Genomic DNA, 19250 nt, shown 5'->3' with positions numbered 1-19250 from the left:
CTATGATTAGGTTGATTCTGAACGCCACTTTCAATGACAGCCTGTCAAACTCATCATCTCCGGAGTATAGACAGTTGGCTCAACAAGTTGAGACGGAGGTAAGACTTGTCTTGACTCTGATCAAACAAAATCACTAACTAATGCAAGCCAATAAATAACAATGACCCTCAAATTGTTATATTTGGCCTATTAAGTTTATTGTTATATTTGGCCTTTTTAAGTTTTACTATTTTCTTATGTATTGTCAGGTTTGCTTATATTTTTTTATCTTGTTCCTACAGCTCTCACCATTTTTTGACCAAGCTTTTCCAACATTTCTTGGATTGGAGGTGGAAATTTTCAGGTTAGTGTCATCCTTACACACTTCCTCTATACGTGTCTTCAATGAGTTTGAAAATTAAATTCTGTCATTTCTTTGTATTCCTCCCATTTTTTGGTGGACAGCTCAGGATCATTCATCGCAAATATCAAAATCATCTTCAGTTCTACCTCACCACCTGATGTTACCGACATTGGCAGAGTTATTCAAACTGCAATAGATACTGACAATTTAGTAGTCGACATTATATCCTTTGCATTTCCCGGTATGTGACAAACTTTCTGAAATTGGTTTGATGGATATGAAAGAAGTGAATGACTACTGCTAAAAGACAAAGTACATATATTTGTATATGTCCATAGATACAGAAAATCATAATCATTATCATAATAATACATAGAATTAAATGTTGTAAAATATCAGTAGAGGAGTGGTACTGTTCAGCAAAAGTTTGACAGCAAAGGCACATTCCCATTTGTTTCATACAAAATGATTTTTAATTTGCATATTGCGTCCGTACTAACTACCTTCTTTCTTCTTTTGTACTCATACTACTACTTCATAAAGTGTGTGTTTGTGTGTGTGTTTTGTTATAGCAGCCACACACTGGTTGAACAGTACCACAACTACTACTACTGATAATAATAAAATAATTAAATAAAATAATAATAATAAATAATAATAAAATAATAATAATAATCATAATTATTATCATGATTCTTACCACCACCATAGCTGATACTACATCATTGGCAGCTACAACTACAGCTGTTCCTACCACCACCGTAGCTGATACTACAACACTGGCTGCTACAACTACACCTGTTCCTACCACCACCGTAGCTGATACTACAACATTGGCTGCTACAACTACACCTGTTCCTACCACCACCCTAGCTGATACTACAACACTGGCTGCTACAACTACAGCTGTTCCTACCACCACCCTAGCTGATACTACAACACTGGCTGCTACAACTACAGCTGTTCCTACCACCACCCTAGCTGATACTACAACATTTGCTGCTACAACTACAGCTGTTCCTACCACCACCCTAGCTGATACTACAACACTGGCTGCTACAACTACAGCTGTTCCTACCACCACCCTAGCTGATACTACAACACTGGCTGCTACAACTACAGCTGTTCCTACCATCACCATTACTGATACTACAACATTGGCTGTTACAACTACACCTGTTCTTACCACCACCATAGCTGATACTACAACACTGGCTGTTACAACTACACCTGTTCCTACTACAACTACAGCTGTTCCTACCACCACAGTAGCTGATACTACAACACTGGCTGTTACAACTACACCTGTTCCTACCACCACCCTAGCTGGTACTACAACACTGGCTGTTACAACTACACCTGTTCTTACCACCACCCTAGCTGATACTACAACATTGGCTGTTACAACTACACCTGTTCTTATCACCACCCTAGCTGATACTACAACATTGGCTGCTACAACTACAGCTGTTCCTACCACCACCATAGCTGATACTACAACACTGGCTGCTACAACTACAGCTGTTCCTACCACCACCATAGCTGATACTACAACATTGGCTGCTACAACTACAGCTGTTCCTACCACCACCCTAGCTGATACTACAACATTAGCTGCTACAACTACAGCTGTTCCTACCACCACCCTAGCTGATACTACAACACTGGCTGTTACAACTACACCTGTTCCTACCACCACCATAGCTGATACTACAACACTGGCTGCTACAACTACAGCTGTTCCTACCACCACCCTAGCTGATACTACAACACTGGCTGTTACAACTACACCTGTTCTTACCACCACCCTAGCTGATACTACAACATTGGCTGCTACAACTACAGCTGTTCCTACCACCACCATAGCTGATACTACAACACAGGCTGCTACAACTACGCTTGTTCCTACTACAACATCAATTGATACAACTACAAACATTCATTCAACTTCAGCAACTACTGCAGTTACCACAACTACAGGTATAACACAACTAACAAAGTACAAACATAATTGCTTAAAAATGTTTTCAACAAATTTTGTTTAAATTGAAAAATCCAGTCCTAACAATAATGGACTGAAACAAATGCACTTTTCTGGCCCCATCTCTGGCAGCAGACTGATTCCTTATACTACCTTTGTTTCATTAGTTATTAAATTCTGTTTCATTTGTGCCCCTTAGTCATGACATTATATAATTGCAGGTAGTATCTCCTCAACTATGATTAGGTTGATTCTGAACGCCACTTTCAATGACAGCCTGTCAAACTCATCATCTCCGGAGTATAGACAGTTGGCTCAACAAGTTGAGACGGAGGTAAGACTTGTCTTGACTCTGATCAAACAAAATCACTAACTAATGCAAGCCAATAAATAACAATGACCCTCAAATTGTTATATTTGGCCTATTAAGTTTATTGTTATATTTGGCCTTTTTAAGTTTTACTATTTTCTTATGTATTGTCAGGTTTGCTTATATTTTTTTATCTTGTTCCTACAGCTCTCACCATTTTTTGACCAAGCTTTTCCAACATTTCTTGGATTGGAGGTGGAAATTTTCAGGTTAGTGTCATCCTTACACACTTCCTCTATACGTGTCTTCAATGAGTTTGAAAATTAAATTCTGTCATTTCTTTGTATTCCTCCCATTTTTTGGTGGACAGCTCAGGATCATTCATCGCAAATATCAAAATCATCTTCAGTTCTACCTCACCACCTGATGTTACCGACATTGGCAGAGTTATTCAAACTGCAATAGATACTGACAATTTAGTAGTCGACATTATATCCTTTGCATTTCCCGGTATGTGACAAACTTTCTGAAATTGGTTTGATGGATATGAAAGAAGTGAATGACTACTGCTAAAAGACAAAGTACATATATTTGTATATGTCCATAGATACAGAAAATCATAATCATTATCATAATAATACATAGAATTAAATGTTGTAAAATATCAGTAGAGGAGTGGTACTGTTCAGCAAAAGTTTGACAGCAAAGGCACATTCCCATTTGTTTCATACAAAATGATTTTTAATTTGCATATTGCGTCCGTACTAACTACCTTCTTTCTTCTTTTGTACTCATACTACTACTTCATAAAGTGTGTGTTTGTGTGTGTGTTTTGTTATAGCAGCCACACACTGGTTGAACAGTACCACAACTACTACTACTGATAATAATAAAATAATTAAATAAAATAATAATAATAAATAATAATAAAATAATAATAATAATCATAATTATTATCATGATTCTTACCACCACCATAGCTGATACTACATCATTGGCAGCTACAACTACAGCTGTTCCTACCACCACCGTAGCTGATACTACAACACTGGCTGCTACAACTACACCTGTTCCTACCACCACCGTAGCTGATACTACAACATTGGCTGCTACAACTACAGCTGTTCCTACCACCACCCTAGCTGATACTACAACACTGGCTGCTACAACTACAGCTGTTCCTACCACCACCCTAGCTGATACTACAACACTGGCTGCTACAACTACAGCTGTTCCTACCACCACCCTAGCTGATACTACAACATTTGCTGCTACAACTACAGCTGTTCCTACCACCACCCTAGCTGATACTACAACACTGGCTGCTACAACTACAGCTGTTCCTACCACCACCCTAGCTGATACTACAACACTGGCTGCTACAACTACAGCTGTTCCTACCATCACCATTACTGATACTACAACATTGGCTGTTACAACTACACCTGTTCTTACCACCACCATAGCTGATACTACAACACTGGCTGTTACAACTACACCTGTTCCTACTACAACTACAGCTGTTCCTACCACCACAGTAGCTGATACTACAACACTGGCTGTTACAACTACACCTGTTCCTACCACCACCCTAGCTGGTACTACAACACTGGCTGTTACAACTACACCTGTTCTTACCACCACCCTAGCTGATACTACAACATTGGCTGTTACAACTACACCTGTTCTTATCACCACCCTAGCTGATACTACAACATTGGCTGCTACAACTACAGCTGTTCCTACCACCACCATAGCTGATACTACAACACTGGCTGCTACAACTACAGCTGTTCCTACCACCACCATAGCTGATACTACAACATTGGCTGCTACAACTACAGCTGTTCCTACCACCACCCTAGCTGATACTACAACATTAGCTGCTACAACTACAGCTGTTCCTACCACCACCCTAGCTGATACTACAACACTGGCTGTTACAACTACACCTGTTCCTACCACCACCATAGCTGATACTACAACACTGGCTGCTACAACTACAGCTGTTCCTACCACCACCCTAGCTGATACTACAACACTGGCTGTTACAACTACACCTGTTCTTACCACCACCCTAGCTGATACTACAACATTGGCTGCTACAACTACAGCTGTTCCTACCACCACCATAGCTGATACTACAACACAGGCTGCTACAACTACGCTTGTTCCTACTACAACATCAATTGATACAACTACAAACATTCATTCAACTTCAGCAACTACTGCAGTTACCACAACTACAGGTATAACACAACTAACAAAGTACAAACATAATTGCTTAAAAATGTTTTCAACAAATTTTGTTTAAATTGAAAAATCCAGTCCTAACAATAATGGACTGAAACAAATGCACTTTTCTGGCCCCATCTCTGGCAGCAGACTGATTCCTTATACTACCTTTGTTTCATTAGTTATTAAATTCTGTTTCATTTGTGCCCCTTAGTCATGACATTATATAATTGCAGGTAGTATCTCCTCAACTATGATTAGGTTGATTCTGAACGCCACTTTCAATGACAGCCTGTCAAACTCATCATCTCCGGAGTATAGACAGTTGGCTCAACAAGTTGAGACGGAGGTAAGACTTGTCTTGACTCTGATCAAACAAAATCACTAACTAATGCAAGCCAATAAATAACAATGACCCTCAAATTGTTATATTTGGCCTATTAAGTTTATTGTTATATTTGGCCTTTTTAAGTTTTACTATTTTCTTATGTATTGTCAGGTTTGCTTATATTTTTTTATCTTGTTCCTACAGCTCTCACCATTTTTTGACCAAGCTTTTCCAACATTTCTTGGATTGGAGGTGGAAATTTTCAGGTTAGTGTCATCCTTACACACTTCCTCTATACGTGTCTTCAATGAGTTTGAAAATTAAATTCTGTCATTTCTTTGTATTCCTCCCATTTTTTGGTGGACAGCTCAGGATCATTCATCGCAAATATCAAAATCATCTTCAGTTCTACCTCACCACCTGATGTTACCGACATTGGCAGAGTTATTCAAACTGCAATAGATACTGACAATTTAGTAGTCGACATTATATCCTTTGCATTTCCCGGTATGTGACAAACTTTCTGAAATTGGTTTGATGGATATGAAAGAAGTGAATGACTACTGCTAAAAGACAAAGTACATATATTTGTATATGTCCATAGATACAGAAAATCATAATCATTATCATAATAATACATAGAATTAAATGTTGTAAAATATCAGTAGAGGAGTGGTACTGTTCAGCAAAAGTTTGACAGCAAAGGCACATTCCCATTTGTTTCATACAAAATGATTTTTAATTTGCATATTGCGTCCGTACTAACTACCTTCTTTCTTCTTTTGTACTCATACTACTACTTCATAAAGTGTGTGTTTGTGTGTGTGTTTTGTTATAGCAGCCACACACTGGTTGAACAGTACCACAACTACTACTACTGATAATAATAAAATAATTAAATAAAATAATAATAATAAATAATAATAAAATAATAATAATAATCATAATTATTATCATGATTCTTACCACCACCATAGCTGATACTACATCATTGGCAGCTACAACTACAGCTGTTCCTACCACCACCGTAGCTGATACTACAACACTGGCTGCTACAACTACACCTGTTCCTACCACCACCGTAGCTGATACTACAACATTGGCTGCTACAACTACACCTGTTCCTACCACCACCCTAGCTGATACTACAACACTGGCTGCTACAACTACAGCTGTTCCTACCACCACCCTAGCTGATACTACAACACTGGCTGCTACAACTACAGCTGTTCCTACCACCACCCTAGCTGATACTACAACACTGGCTGCTACAACTACAGCTGTTCCTACCACCACCCTAGCTGATACTACAACATTTGCTGCTACAACTACAGCTGTTCCTACCACCACCCTAGCTGATACTACAACACTGGCTGCTACAACTACAGCTGTTCCTACCACCACCCTAGCTGATACTACAACACTGGCTGCTACAACTACAGCTGTTCCTACCATCACCATTACTGATACTACAACATTGGCTGTTACAACTACACCTGTTCTTACCACCACCATAGCTGATACTACAACACTGGCTGTTACAACTACACCTGTTCCTACTACAACTACAGCTGTTCCTACCACCACAGTAGCTGATACTACAACACTGGCTGTTACAACTACACCTGTTCCTACCACCACCCTAGCTGGTACTACAACACTGGCTGTTACAACTACACCTGTTCTTACCACCACCCTAGCTGATACTACAACATTGGCTGTTACAACTACACCTGTTCTTATCACCACCCTAGCTGATACTACAACATTGGCTGCTACAACTACAGCTGTTCCTACCACCACCATAGCTGATACTACAACACTGGCTGCTACAACTACAGCTGTTCCTACCACCACCATAGCTGATACTACAACATTGGCTGCTACAACTACAGCTGTTCCTACCACCACCCTAGCTGATACTACAACATTAGCTGCTACAACTACAGCTGTTCCTACCACCACCCTAGCTGATACTACAACACTGGCTGTTACAACTACACCTGTTCCTACCACCACCATAGCTGATACTACAACACTGGCTGCTACAACTACAGCTGTTCCTACCACCACCCTAGCTGATACTACAACACTGGCTGTTACAACTACACCTGTTCTTACCACCACCCTAGCTGATACTACAACATTGGCTGCTACAACTACAGCTGTTCCTACCACCACCATAGCTGATACTACAACACAGGCTGCTACAACTACGCTTGTTCCTACTACAACATCAATTGATACAACTACAAACATTCATTCAACTTCAGCAACTACTGCAGTTACCACAACTACAGGTATAACACAACTAACAAAGTACAAACATAATTGCTTAAAAATGTTTTCAACAAATTTTGTTTAAATTGAAAAATCCAGTCCTAACAATAATGGACTGAAACAAATGCACTTTTCTGGCCCCATCTCTGGCAGCAGACTGATTCCTTATACTACCTTTGTTTCATTAGTTATTAAATTCTGTTTCATTTGTGCCCCTTAGTCATGACATTATATAATTGCAGGTAGTATCTCCTCAACTATGATTAGGTTGATTCTGAACGCCACTTTCAATGACAGCCTGTCAAACTCATCATCTCCGGAGTATAGACAGTTGGCTCAACAAGTTGAGACGGAGGTAAGACTTGTCTTGACTCTGATCAAACAAAATCACTAACTAATGCAAGACAATAAATAACAATGACCCTCAAATTGTTATATTTGGCCTATTAAGTTTATTGTTATATTTGGCCTTTTTAAGTTTTACTATTTTCTTATGTATTGTCAGGTTTGCTTATATTTTTTTATCTTGTTCCTACAGCTCTCACCATTTTTTGACCAAGCTTTTCCAACATTTCTTGGATTGGAGGTGGAAATTTTCAGGTTAGTGTCATCCTTACACACTTCCTCTATACGTGTCTTCAATGAGTTTGAAAATTAAATTCTGTCATTTCTTTGTATTCCTCCCATTTTTTGGTGGACAGCTCAGGATCATTCATCGCAAATATCAAAATCATCTTCAGTTCTACCTCACCACCTGATGTTACCGACATTGGCAGAGTTATTCAAACTGCAATAGATACTGACAATTTAGTAGTCGACATTATATCCTTTGCATTTCCCGGTATGTGACAAACTTTCTGAAATTGGTTTGATGGATATGAAAGAAGTGAATGACTACTGCTAAAAGACAAAGTACATATATTTGTATATGTCCATAGATACAGAAAATCATAATCATTATCATAATAATACATAGAATTAAATGTTGTAAAATATCAGTAGAGGAGTGGTACTGTTCAGCAAAAGTTTGACAGCAAAGGCACATTCCCATTTGTTTCATACAAAATGATTTTTAATTTGCATATTGCGTCCGTACTAACTACCTTCTTTCTTCTTTTGTACTCATACTACTACTTCATAAAGTGTGTGTTTGTGTGTGTGTTTTGTTATAGCAGCCACACACTGGTTGAACAGTACCACAACTACTACTACTGATAATAATAAAATAATTAAATAAAATAATAATAATAAATAATAATAAAATAATAATAATAATCATAATTATTATCATGATTCTTACCACCACCATAGCTGATACTACATCATTGGCAGCTACAACTACAGCTGTTCCTACCACCACCGTAGCTGATACTACAACACTGGCTGCTACAACTACACCTGTTCCTACCACCACCGTAGCTGATACTACAACATTGGCTGCTACAACTACACCTGTTCCTACCACCACCCTAGCTGATACTACAACACTGGCTGCTACAACTACAGCTGTTCCTACCACCACCCTAGCTGATACTACAACACTGGCTGCTACAACTACAGCTGTTCCTACCACCACCCTAGCTGATACTACAACATTTGCTGCTACAACTACAGCTGTTCCTACCACCACCCTAGCTGATACTACAACACTGGCTGCTACAACTACAGCTGTTCCTACCACCACCCTAGCTGATACTACAACACTGGCTGCTACAACTACAGCTGTTCCTACCATCACCATTACTGATACTACAACATTGGCTGTTACAACTACACCTGTTCTTACCACCACCATAGCTGATACTACAACACTGGCTGTTACAACTACACCTGTTCCTACTACAACTACAGCTGTTCCTACCACCACAGTAGCTGATACTACAACACTGGCTGTTACAACTACACCTGTTCCTACCACCACCCTAGCTGGTACTACAACACTGGCTGTTACAACTACACCTGTTCTTACCACCACCCTAGCTGATACTACAACATTGGCTGTTACAACTACACCTGTTCTTATCACCACCCTAGCTGATACTACAACATTGGCTGCTACAACTACAGCTGTTCCTACCACCACCATAGCTGATACTACAACACTGGCTGCTACAACTACAGCTGTTCCTACCACCACCATAGCTGATACTACAACATTGGCTGCTACAACTACAGCTGTTCCTACCACCACCCTAGCTGATACTACAACATTAGCTGCTACAACTACAGCTGTTCCTACCACCACCCTAGCTGATACTACAACACTGGCTGTTACAACTACACCTGTTCCTACCACCACCATAGCTGATACTACAACACTGGCTGCTACAACTACAGCTGTTCCTACCACCACCCTAGCTGATACTACAACACTGGCTGTTACAACTACACCTGTTCTTACCACCACCCTAGCTGATACTACAACATTGGCTGCTACAACTACAGCTGTTCCTACCACCACCATAGCTGATACTACAACACAGGCTGCTACAACTACGCTTGTTCCTACTACAACATCAATTGATACAACTACAAACATTCATTCAACTTCAGCAACTACTGCAGTTACCACAACTACAGGTATAACACAACTAACAAAGTACAAACATAATTGCTTAAAAATGTTTTCAACAAATTTTGTTTAAATTGAAAAATCCAGTCCTAACAATAATGGACTGAAACAAATGCACTTTTCTGGCCCCATCTCTGGCAGCAGACTGATTCCTTATACTACCTTTGTTTCATTAGTTATTAAATTCTGTTTCATTTGTGCCCCTTAGTCATGACATTATATAATTGCAGGTAGTATCTCCTCAACTATGATTAGGTTGATTCTGAACGCCACTTTCAATGACAGCCTGTCAAACTCATCATCTCCGGAGTATAGACAGTTGGCTCAACAAGTTGAGACGGAGGTAAGACTTGTCTTGACTCTGATCAAACAAAATCACTAACTAATGCAAGACAATAAATAACAATGACCCTCAAATTGTTATATTTGGCCTATTAAGTTTATTGTTATATTTGGCCTTTTTAAGTTTTACTATTTTCTTATGTATTGTCAGGTTTGCTTATATTTTTTTATCTTGTTCCTACAGCTCTCACCATTTTTTGACCAAGCTTTTCCAACATTTCTTGGATTGGAGGTGGAAATTTTCAGGTTAGTGTCATCCTTACACACTTCCTCTATACGTGTCTTCAATGAGTTTGAAAATTAAATTCTGTCATTTCTTTGTATTCCTCCCATTTTTTGGTGGACAGCTCAGGATCATTCATCGCAAATATCAAAATCATCTTCAGTTCTACCTCACCACCTGATGTTACCGACATTGGCAGAGTTATTCAAACTGCAATAGATACTGACAATTTAGTAGTCGACATTATATCCTTTGCATTTCCCGGTATGTGACAAACTTTCTGAAATTGGTTTGATGGATATGAAAGAAGTGAATGACTACTGCTAAAAGACAAAGTACATATATTTGTATATGTCCATAGATACAGAAAATCATAATCATTATCATAATAATACATAGAATTAAATGTTGTAAAATATCAGTAGAGGAGTGGTACTGTTCAGCAAAAGTTTGACAGCAAAGGCACATTCCCATTTGTTTCATACAAAATGATTTTTAATTTGCATATTGCGTCCGTACTAACTACCTTCTTTCTTCTTTTGTACTCATACTACGACTTCATAAAGTGTGTGTTTGTGTGTGTGTTTTGTTATAGCAGCCACACACTGGTTGAACAGTACCACAACTACTACTACTGATAATAATAAAATAATTAAATAAAATAATAATAATAAATAATAATAAAATAATAATAATAATCATAATTATTATCATGATTCTTACCACCACCATAGCTGATACTACATCATTGGCAGCTACAACTACAGCTGTTCCTACCACCACCGTAGCTGATACTACAACACTGGCTGCTACAACTACACCTGTTCCTACCACCACCGTAGCTGATACTACAACATTGGCTGCTACAACTACACCTGTTCCTACCACCACCCTAGCTGATACTACAACACTGGCTGCTACAACTACAGCTGTTCCTACCACCACCCTAGCTGATACTACAACACTGGCTGCTACAACTACAGCTGTTCCTACCACCACCCTAGCTGATACTACAACACTGGCTGCTACAACTACAGCTGTTCCTACCACCACCCTAGCTGATACTACAACATTTGCTGCTACAACTACAGCTGTTCCTACCACCACCCTAGCTGATACTACAACACTGGCTGCTACAACTACAGCTGTTCCTACCACCACCCTAGCTGATACTACAACACTGGCTGCTACAACTACAGCTGTTCCTACCATCACCATTACTGATACTACAACATTGGCTGTTACAACTACACCTGTTCTTACCACCACCATAGCTGATACTACAACACTGGCTGTTACAACTACACCTGTTCCTACTACAACTACAGCTGTTCCTACCACCACAGTAGCTGATACTACAACACTGGCTGTTACAACTACACCTGTTCCTACCACCACCCTAGCTGGTACTACAACACTGGCTGTTACAACTACACCTGTTCTTACCACCACCCTAGCTGATACTACAACATTGGCTGTTACAACTACACCTGTTCTTATCACCACCCTAGCTGATACTACAACATTGGCTGCTACAACTACAGCTGTTCCTACCACCACCATAGCTGATACTACAACACTGGCTGCTACAACTACAGCTGTTCCTACCACCACAGTAGCTGATACTACAACACTGGCTGCTACAACTACACCTGTTCCTACCACCACCGTAGCTGATATTACAACACTGGCTGTTACAACTACACCTGTTCCTACCACCGCCATAGCTGATACTACAACATTGGCAGCTACAACTACAGCTGTTCTTACCACCGCCATAGCTGATACTACAACATTGGCTGTTACAACTACACCTGTTCTTACCAACACCATAGCTGATACTACAACACTGGCTGTTACAACTACACCTGTTCGTACTACAACTACAGCTGTTCCTACCACCACCGTAGCTGATACTACAACACTGGCTGCTACAACTACACCTGTTCCTACCACCACCGTAGCTGATATTACAACACTGGCTGTTACAACTACAGCTTTTCCTACCACCACCCTAGCTGATACTACAACACTGGCTGTTACAACTACACCTGTTCTTACCACCACCATAGCTGATACTACAACATTGGCTGCTATAACTACAGCTGATACCACCCTAGCTGATACTACAACATTGGCTCCTACAACTACAGCTGTTCCTACCACCACCATAGCTGATACTACAACATTGACTGCAACAACTACAGCTGTTCCTACTACCATCCTATCTGATACTACAACATTGGCTGCTACAACTACAGCTGTTCCTACCACCACCATAGCTGATACTAAAATATTAGCTGCTACAACTACAGCTGTTCCTACCACCACCCTAGCTGATACTACAACATTGGCTGCTACAACTACAGCTGTTCCTACCACCACCATAGCTGATACTACAACTACAGCTGATACCACCCTAGCTGATACTACAACATTGGCTGCTACAACTACAGCTGTTCCTACCACCACCCTAGCTGATACTACAACATTGGCTGCTACAACTACAGCTGTTCCTACCACGACCATAGCTGATACTACAACATTAGCTGCTACAACTACAGCTGATACCACCCTAGCTGATACTACAACATTAGCTGCTACAAGTACAGCTGTTTCTACCACCACCCTAGCTGATACTACAACATTGGCTGCTACAACTACAGCTGTTCCTACCACCACCATAGCTGATACTACAACTTTGGCTGCTACAACTACAGCTGTTCCTACCACCTTCCTATCTGATACTACAACATTGGCTGCTACAACTACAGCTGTTCCTACCACCACCATAGCTGATACTACAACATTGGCTGATACTACAACATTGGCTGCTACAACTACAGCTGTTTCTACCACCACCATAGCTAATACTACAACACTGGCTGATACTACAACATTGGCTGCTACAACTACAGCTGTTCCTACCACCACAATATCTGATACTACAACATTGGCTGCTACGTTTACGGCTGATGCCACCCTAGCTGATACTACAACATTGGCTACTACAACTACAGCTGTTCCTACCACCACCATAGCTGATACTACAACTACAGCTGATACCACCTTAGCTGATACTACAACATTGGCTTCTACAACTACAGCTGTTCCTACCACCACCATAGCTGATACTACAACACTGGCTGTTACAACTACACCTGTTCTTACCACCACCCTAGCTGATACTACAACATTGGCTGCTACAACTACAGCTGTTCCTACCACCACCATAGCTGATACTACAACATTGGCTGCTACAACTACAGCTGTTCCTACCACCACCCTAGCTGATACTACAACATTGGCTGCTACAACTACAGCTGTTCCTACCACCACCATAGCTGATACAACAACATTGGCTGCTACAACTACAGCTGTTCCTACCACCACTATAGCTGATACTACAACATTGGCTGCTATAACTACAGCTGATACCACCCTAGCTGATACTACAACATTGGCTCCTACAACTACAGCTGTTCCTACCACCACCATAGCTGATACTACAACATTGGCTGCTAAAACTACAGCTGTTCCTACCACCATCCTATCTGATACTACAACATTGGCTGCTACAACTACAGCTGTTCCTACCACCACCATAGCTGATACTACAACATTGGCTGCTACAACTACAGCTGTTCCTACCACCACCATAGCTGATACTACAACATTGGCTGCTACAACTACAGCTGTTCCTACCACCACCATAGCTGATACTACAACTACAGCTGATACCACCCTAGCTGATACTACAACACTGGCTACTACATCTACAGCTGTTCCTACCACCACCATAGCTGATACTACAACATTGTCTTCACCGTGGGATAGTGAGAAACGTAATTTCGATCTCTTTGTATGTCTGGAACATGTGAAGAAATTGACAATAAAGCTGACTTTGACTTTGACTTTGACTACAAATACAGCTGTTCCTACCACCACCATAGCTGATACTACAACATTGGCTGCTAAAACTGCAGCTATTCTTACCACCACTCTAGCTGATACTACAACACTGGCTGTTACAACTACACCTGTTCTTACCACCATAGCTGATACTACAACATTGGCTGCTACAACTACACCTGTCCCTACCACCACCATAGCTGATACTACAACATTGGCTGCTACAACTACAGCTGTTCCTACCACCACCATAGCTGATACTACAACATTGGCTGCTACAACTACAGCTGTTCCTACCACCACCATAGCTGATACTACAACACTGGCTGATACTACAACATTGGCTGCTACAACTACAGCTGTTCCTACCACCACCCTAGCTGATACTACAACATTGGCTGCTACAACTACAACTGTTCCTACCACCACAATAGCTGATACTACAACATTGGCTGCTACGTTTACTGCTGATGCCACCCTAGCTGATACTACAACATTGGCTGCTACAACTACAGCTGTTCCTACCACCACCATAGCTGATACTACAACATTGGCTGCTACAACTACACCTGTTCTTACCACCATAGCTGATACTAAAACATTGGCTGCTACAACTACAGCTGTTCCTACCACCACCATAGCTGATACTACAACATTGGCTGCTACAACTACACCTGTCCCTACCACCACCCTAGCTGATACTACAACATTGGCTTCTACAACTACACCTGTTCCTACCACCACCATAGCTGATACTACAACATTGGCTGCTACAACTACAGCTGTTCATACAACCACCTTAGCTGATACCACAACATTGGCTGCTACAACTACAGCTGTTCCTACCACCACCATAGCTGATACTACAACATTGGCTGCTACAACTACAGCGGTTCCGACCACCACCATAGCTGAAACTACAACATTGGCTGATACTACAACATTGGCTGCTATATCTACAGCTGTTCCTACCACCACCATAGCTGATACTACAACATTGGCTGCTACAACTACAGCGGTTCCGACCACCACCATAGCTGATACTACAACATTGGCTGATACTACAACATTGGCTGCTACAACTACAGCTGTTCCTACCACCACCCTCGCTGATACTACAACACTGGCTACTACATCTACAGCTGTTCCTACCACCACCATAGCTGATACTACAACATTGTCTTCACCGTGGGATAGTGAGAAACGTAATTTCGATCTCTTTGTATGTCTGGAACATGTGAAGAAATTGACAATAAAGCTGACTTTGACTTTGACTACAACTACAGCTGTTCCTACCACCACCATAGCTGATACTACAACATTGGCTGCTAAAACTGCAGCTGTTCTTACCACCACTCTAGCTGATACTACAACATTGGCTGCTACAACTACAGCTGTTCCTACCACCACCATAGCTGATACTACAACACTGGCTGTTACAACTACACCTGTTCTTACCACCACCCTAGCTGATACTACAACATTGGCTGCTACAACTACACCTGTTCCTACCACCACCATAGCTGATACTACAACATTGGCTGCTACAACTACAGCTGCTCCTACCACCACCATAGCTGATACTACAACATTGGCTGCTACAACTACAGCTGTTCCTACCACCACCATAGCTGATACTACAACACTGGCTGTTAAACCTACACCTGTTCTTACCTCCACCCTAGCTGATACTGCAACATTGGCTGCTACAACTACGCTTGTTCCTACTACAACATCAATTGATACAACTACAAACATTCATTCAACTTCAGCAACTACTGCAGTTGCCACAACTACAGGTATAACACAACTAGGGACTAATTTATTAATTATTACATTTTTAACACACAGGGTAACTTGTTACATATATTATGTAGGCCTACCTATTACATTTCCAATGAAACTCCCAAACCTGTGTAGTTACCGGTATATCTTGTAGGCTATTTCAACTACATTCATATTTTCTTAGTTTTTTGCCCATTTCTACTAACAATTTTGGGCTGGAAAAAATTGACACTCTTTGCAATTCATTTAATCTATTTCTTGGTTTATCTATGACATGCACAGTTCACAAAAGAGTATACGATACAATATACAACACACTTATTTAATCTATTGTTGCAAGAAACTAGCCTGGCTATCACCAGACCCGTTCTCAAAAGATAATTGGTCTAGGTAGTGATGCACGATATATCGGCCGCCGATATAATATCATTTTTTCATATGGTCATTTTTTTACACATCGGTATCGGTCCGATGTCAAAATAGGGCCGATGTGAACAAGCCGATAATCATTCCTGTGTATTTGACGTGTGTGTAGCGATCCAAGCATGTTATCTGTCTACACTGAATCCGTTAAATATGCCCTTCTATTGCATCATATTTCTTATTTAAAATAGCAGGGCAACAAGACTGACAGAAAGAAGACACTGCAGCATCTGACAAAAGTTATTTCAAAAAGTTGCGTTGTATCGCGCTGCTCGCGTTGCTTGCAGTCAAGTTGATGGCTGGCTTGCATGTCATGTCACGCCTAGCACATCTCTCGCGGTAGGCTAAATATAACTGTGTATCAGGCAGAATGTAATTATATGGTCGTAATAGGAATTTAATAGGGCTGTAACAATATGCGATTCAAAACTGAAATCGCAACACTCATATCCACAAACCTGTGTCGCGGTGTGAAAAGGCAGAACCGACACACCCTTTCTAGTGTCTAGCAGTGCTTTGCAGCTTACGCGGCCGCATAAACAACACACATCTCCCGCTTTACTTGGCGGTAGCCTACGTTGCTTCCATTGTAGACTTTACCAAACAGTATAAACCCCCTGTTAACCTTTCCTGCTTTGTTTCAGACCGTAGTCAGAAACGCAGGGGATTCGTTATTCGAGGGCCGATGTTATAAGATAAAATAACGTCGGGGTCACGGTCCCATTTCTGATGAGCAAAATACACGAGCTGAACTTTATGGAGTTTTATTTCGGACAGTAACACCGCTCACACTGTGTACAGACTCCAACTTGAACTTCCACACACTCTGCTCCAGTCGCATGCATACTCACTCTATCTCCCTCCTTCCCAGCTTCCCACACACACACACACGGAGCTCTCTTAAAGGAGCCGCAACACCATTTTACACCCCTCTCTTTGCCCCGCTCTCTCTCGCTCACTCAATGGACACGCACGACTCGGCCAACGCAATCCAAATAAAACATTACAATCGTGAAAGCAAGAACTCATAGAAGACGACTAGCTAAATTACTATTAAATCTGCTTAGCAACATTAGCATGCTGCACATATTTGTTTAAAACTCTTGGTTTCAAGTTGACTGATCATCTCAATACCAATGTTTCCCAAAAGTGCCTGTACCAAGGAGAACAAGTATTACCTTTAAACTTAAACACACTTGGGGAAACTGAACAGTCCAATCAGTAGACTATGATAAGCTAGCCAACTATGCTACTATTGTCAGACACCAAACAGGACGAGGACCACAAAAGCGTCACGTTCAAAAGTTTATTTAAGGGTTGGGGGTTAAGGGAATTTCAGGGGTTCCGGGGGGGGTACAGGAGTTCCAAGAGTCTGCGTGTGTGTGTTCCCCCAGTAGCCGAACAGCGATGGCAGGAGCTGGATGATCCGGGAAGTCCTGGGGGAAACACACACACAACAGCAATTGAAACGAAGCAGCAGTACAGTCAAGGACTAGGCGGTATTCGTAGAAGAGGGACGGAAGGCAGGTCAAGATTACCGGGGCTGGAGAACACAGAAGTAGTCGAGCGGGTCCGGGATCACAGGCAAAGAGTCAGAGGCGTTTTCAATAAACAGGCAGGTAACTGGTGCTGGTTGCAGACGATCTGACAAGTGTGGACTGAAAAGCAAGGCTTTATATACAGGGCATGATGAGTGGTAAATGCAGTGCAGCTGGTAGGTAACAAGGGTGAGGCAGAGCAGAGCAGAGCAGGAACAGGTGGAGGTCAGACTTCAATCAGCGTGTGTTACCAGGCAGAGAGAGAGCTCATGACAACTATGCTACTTTGTTTACAATATTTCCAGGCTTCAACCACACAGCTGAATTAAAGAGGGAGAGTTGTAATATAAATAGTAGGCCTATAGTGTGCCATACCTATAGGCTAATCTGCATAAAGTGCTGTCATAAATATCAGACATTCAGTATTCTCTCTTTTTATATCAGGATATAAAATAATACAGATATATTCTATTATATTGTAATCCTCTGGTGTTCTAAGGTAGGCTATTGAAACGTTATTTAAAAAAATATTTCCATTTTGGAAAATAGCTCTTTATTTGATTATCATAAGAATGTGTTTTCTATACAGATATATCGACATCGGTAAATATCGGTATCGGCCATAACAGCAAAATTAATATCGGTTATCGGTATCGGCCACAATTTTCACATCGGTGCATCACTAGGTCTAGGAATGCTTTTTTCTCTTCTGCTTTTCAAGGGCCGTAACCAGCAGTGTGAAATTAAACTCCAGCAATGGGCAGCTAGTGACAAACTGAGACGTCTCCCTCTTGTTACATATGGCACGAAAATAATGTTCATAACGACTGCTTGAGGCCTTTTCCGTCAGATTTTATTCCGTTTATGCCGATTTAAATTAAATTAATTTCTGATCAATATTGTGTGCAAATTTAAACCTGTCGGTTGCTCTTTAACGCCAAGTCTGTGCCCGTATGCTAGAGTTAAAAATGGTTCCCA

The sequence above is a fragment of the Alosa sapidissima genome, chromosome 19 (assembly GCF_018492685.1).
Source record: "Alosa sapidissima isolate fAloSap1 chromosome 19, fAloSap1.pri, whole genome shotgun sequence".
NCBI lineage: Eukaryota > Metazoa > Chordata > Actinopteri > Clupeiformes > Clupeidae > Alosa > Alosa sapidissima.
Note: the sequence above shows the minus strand (reverse complement) of the source record.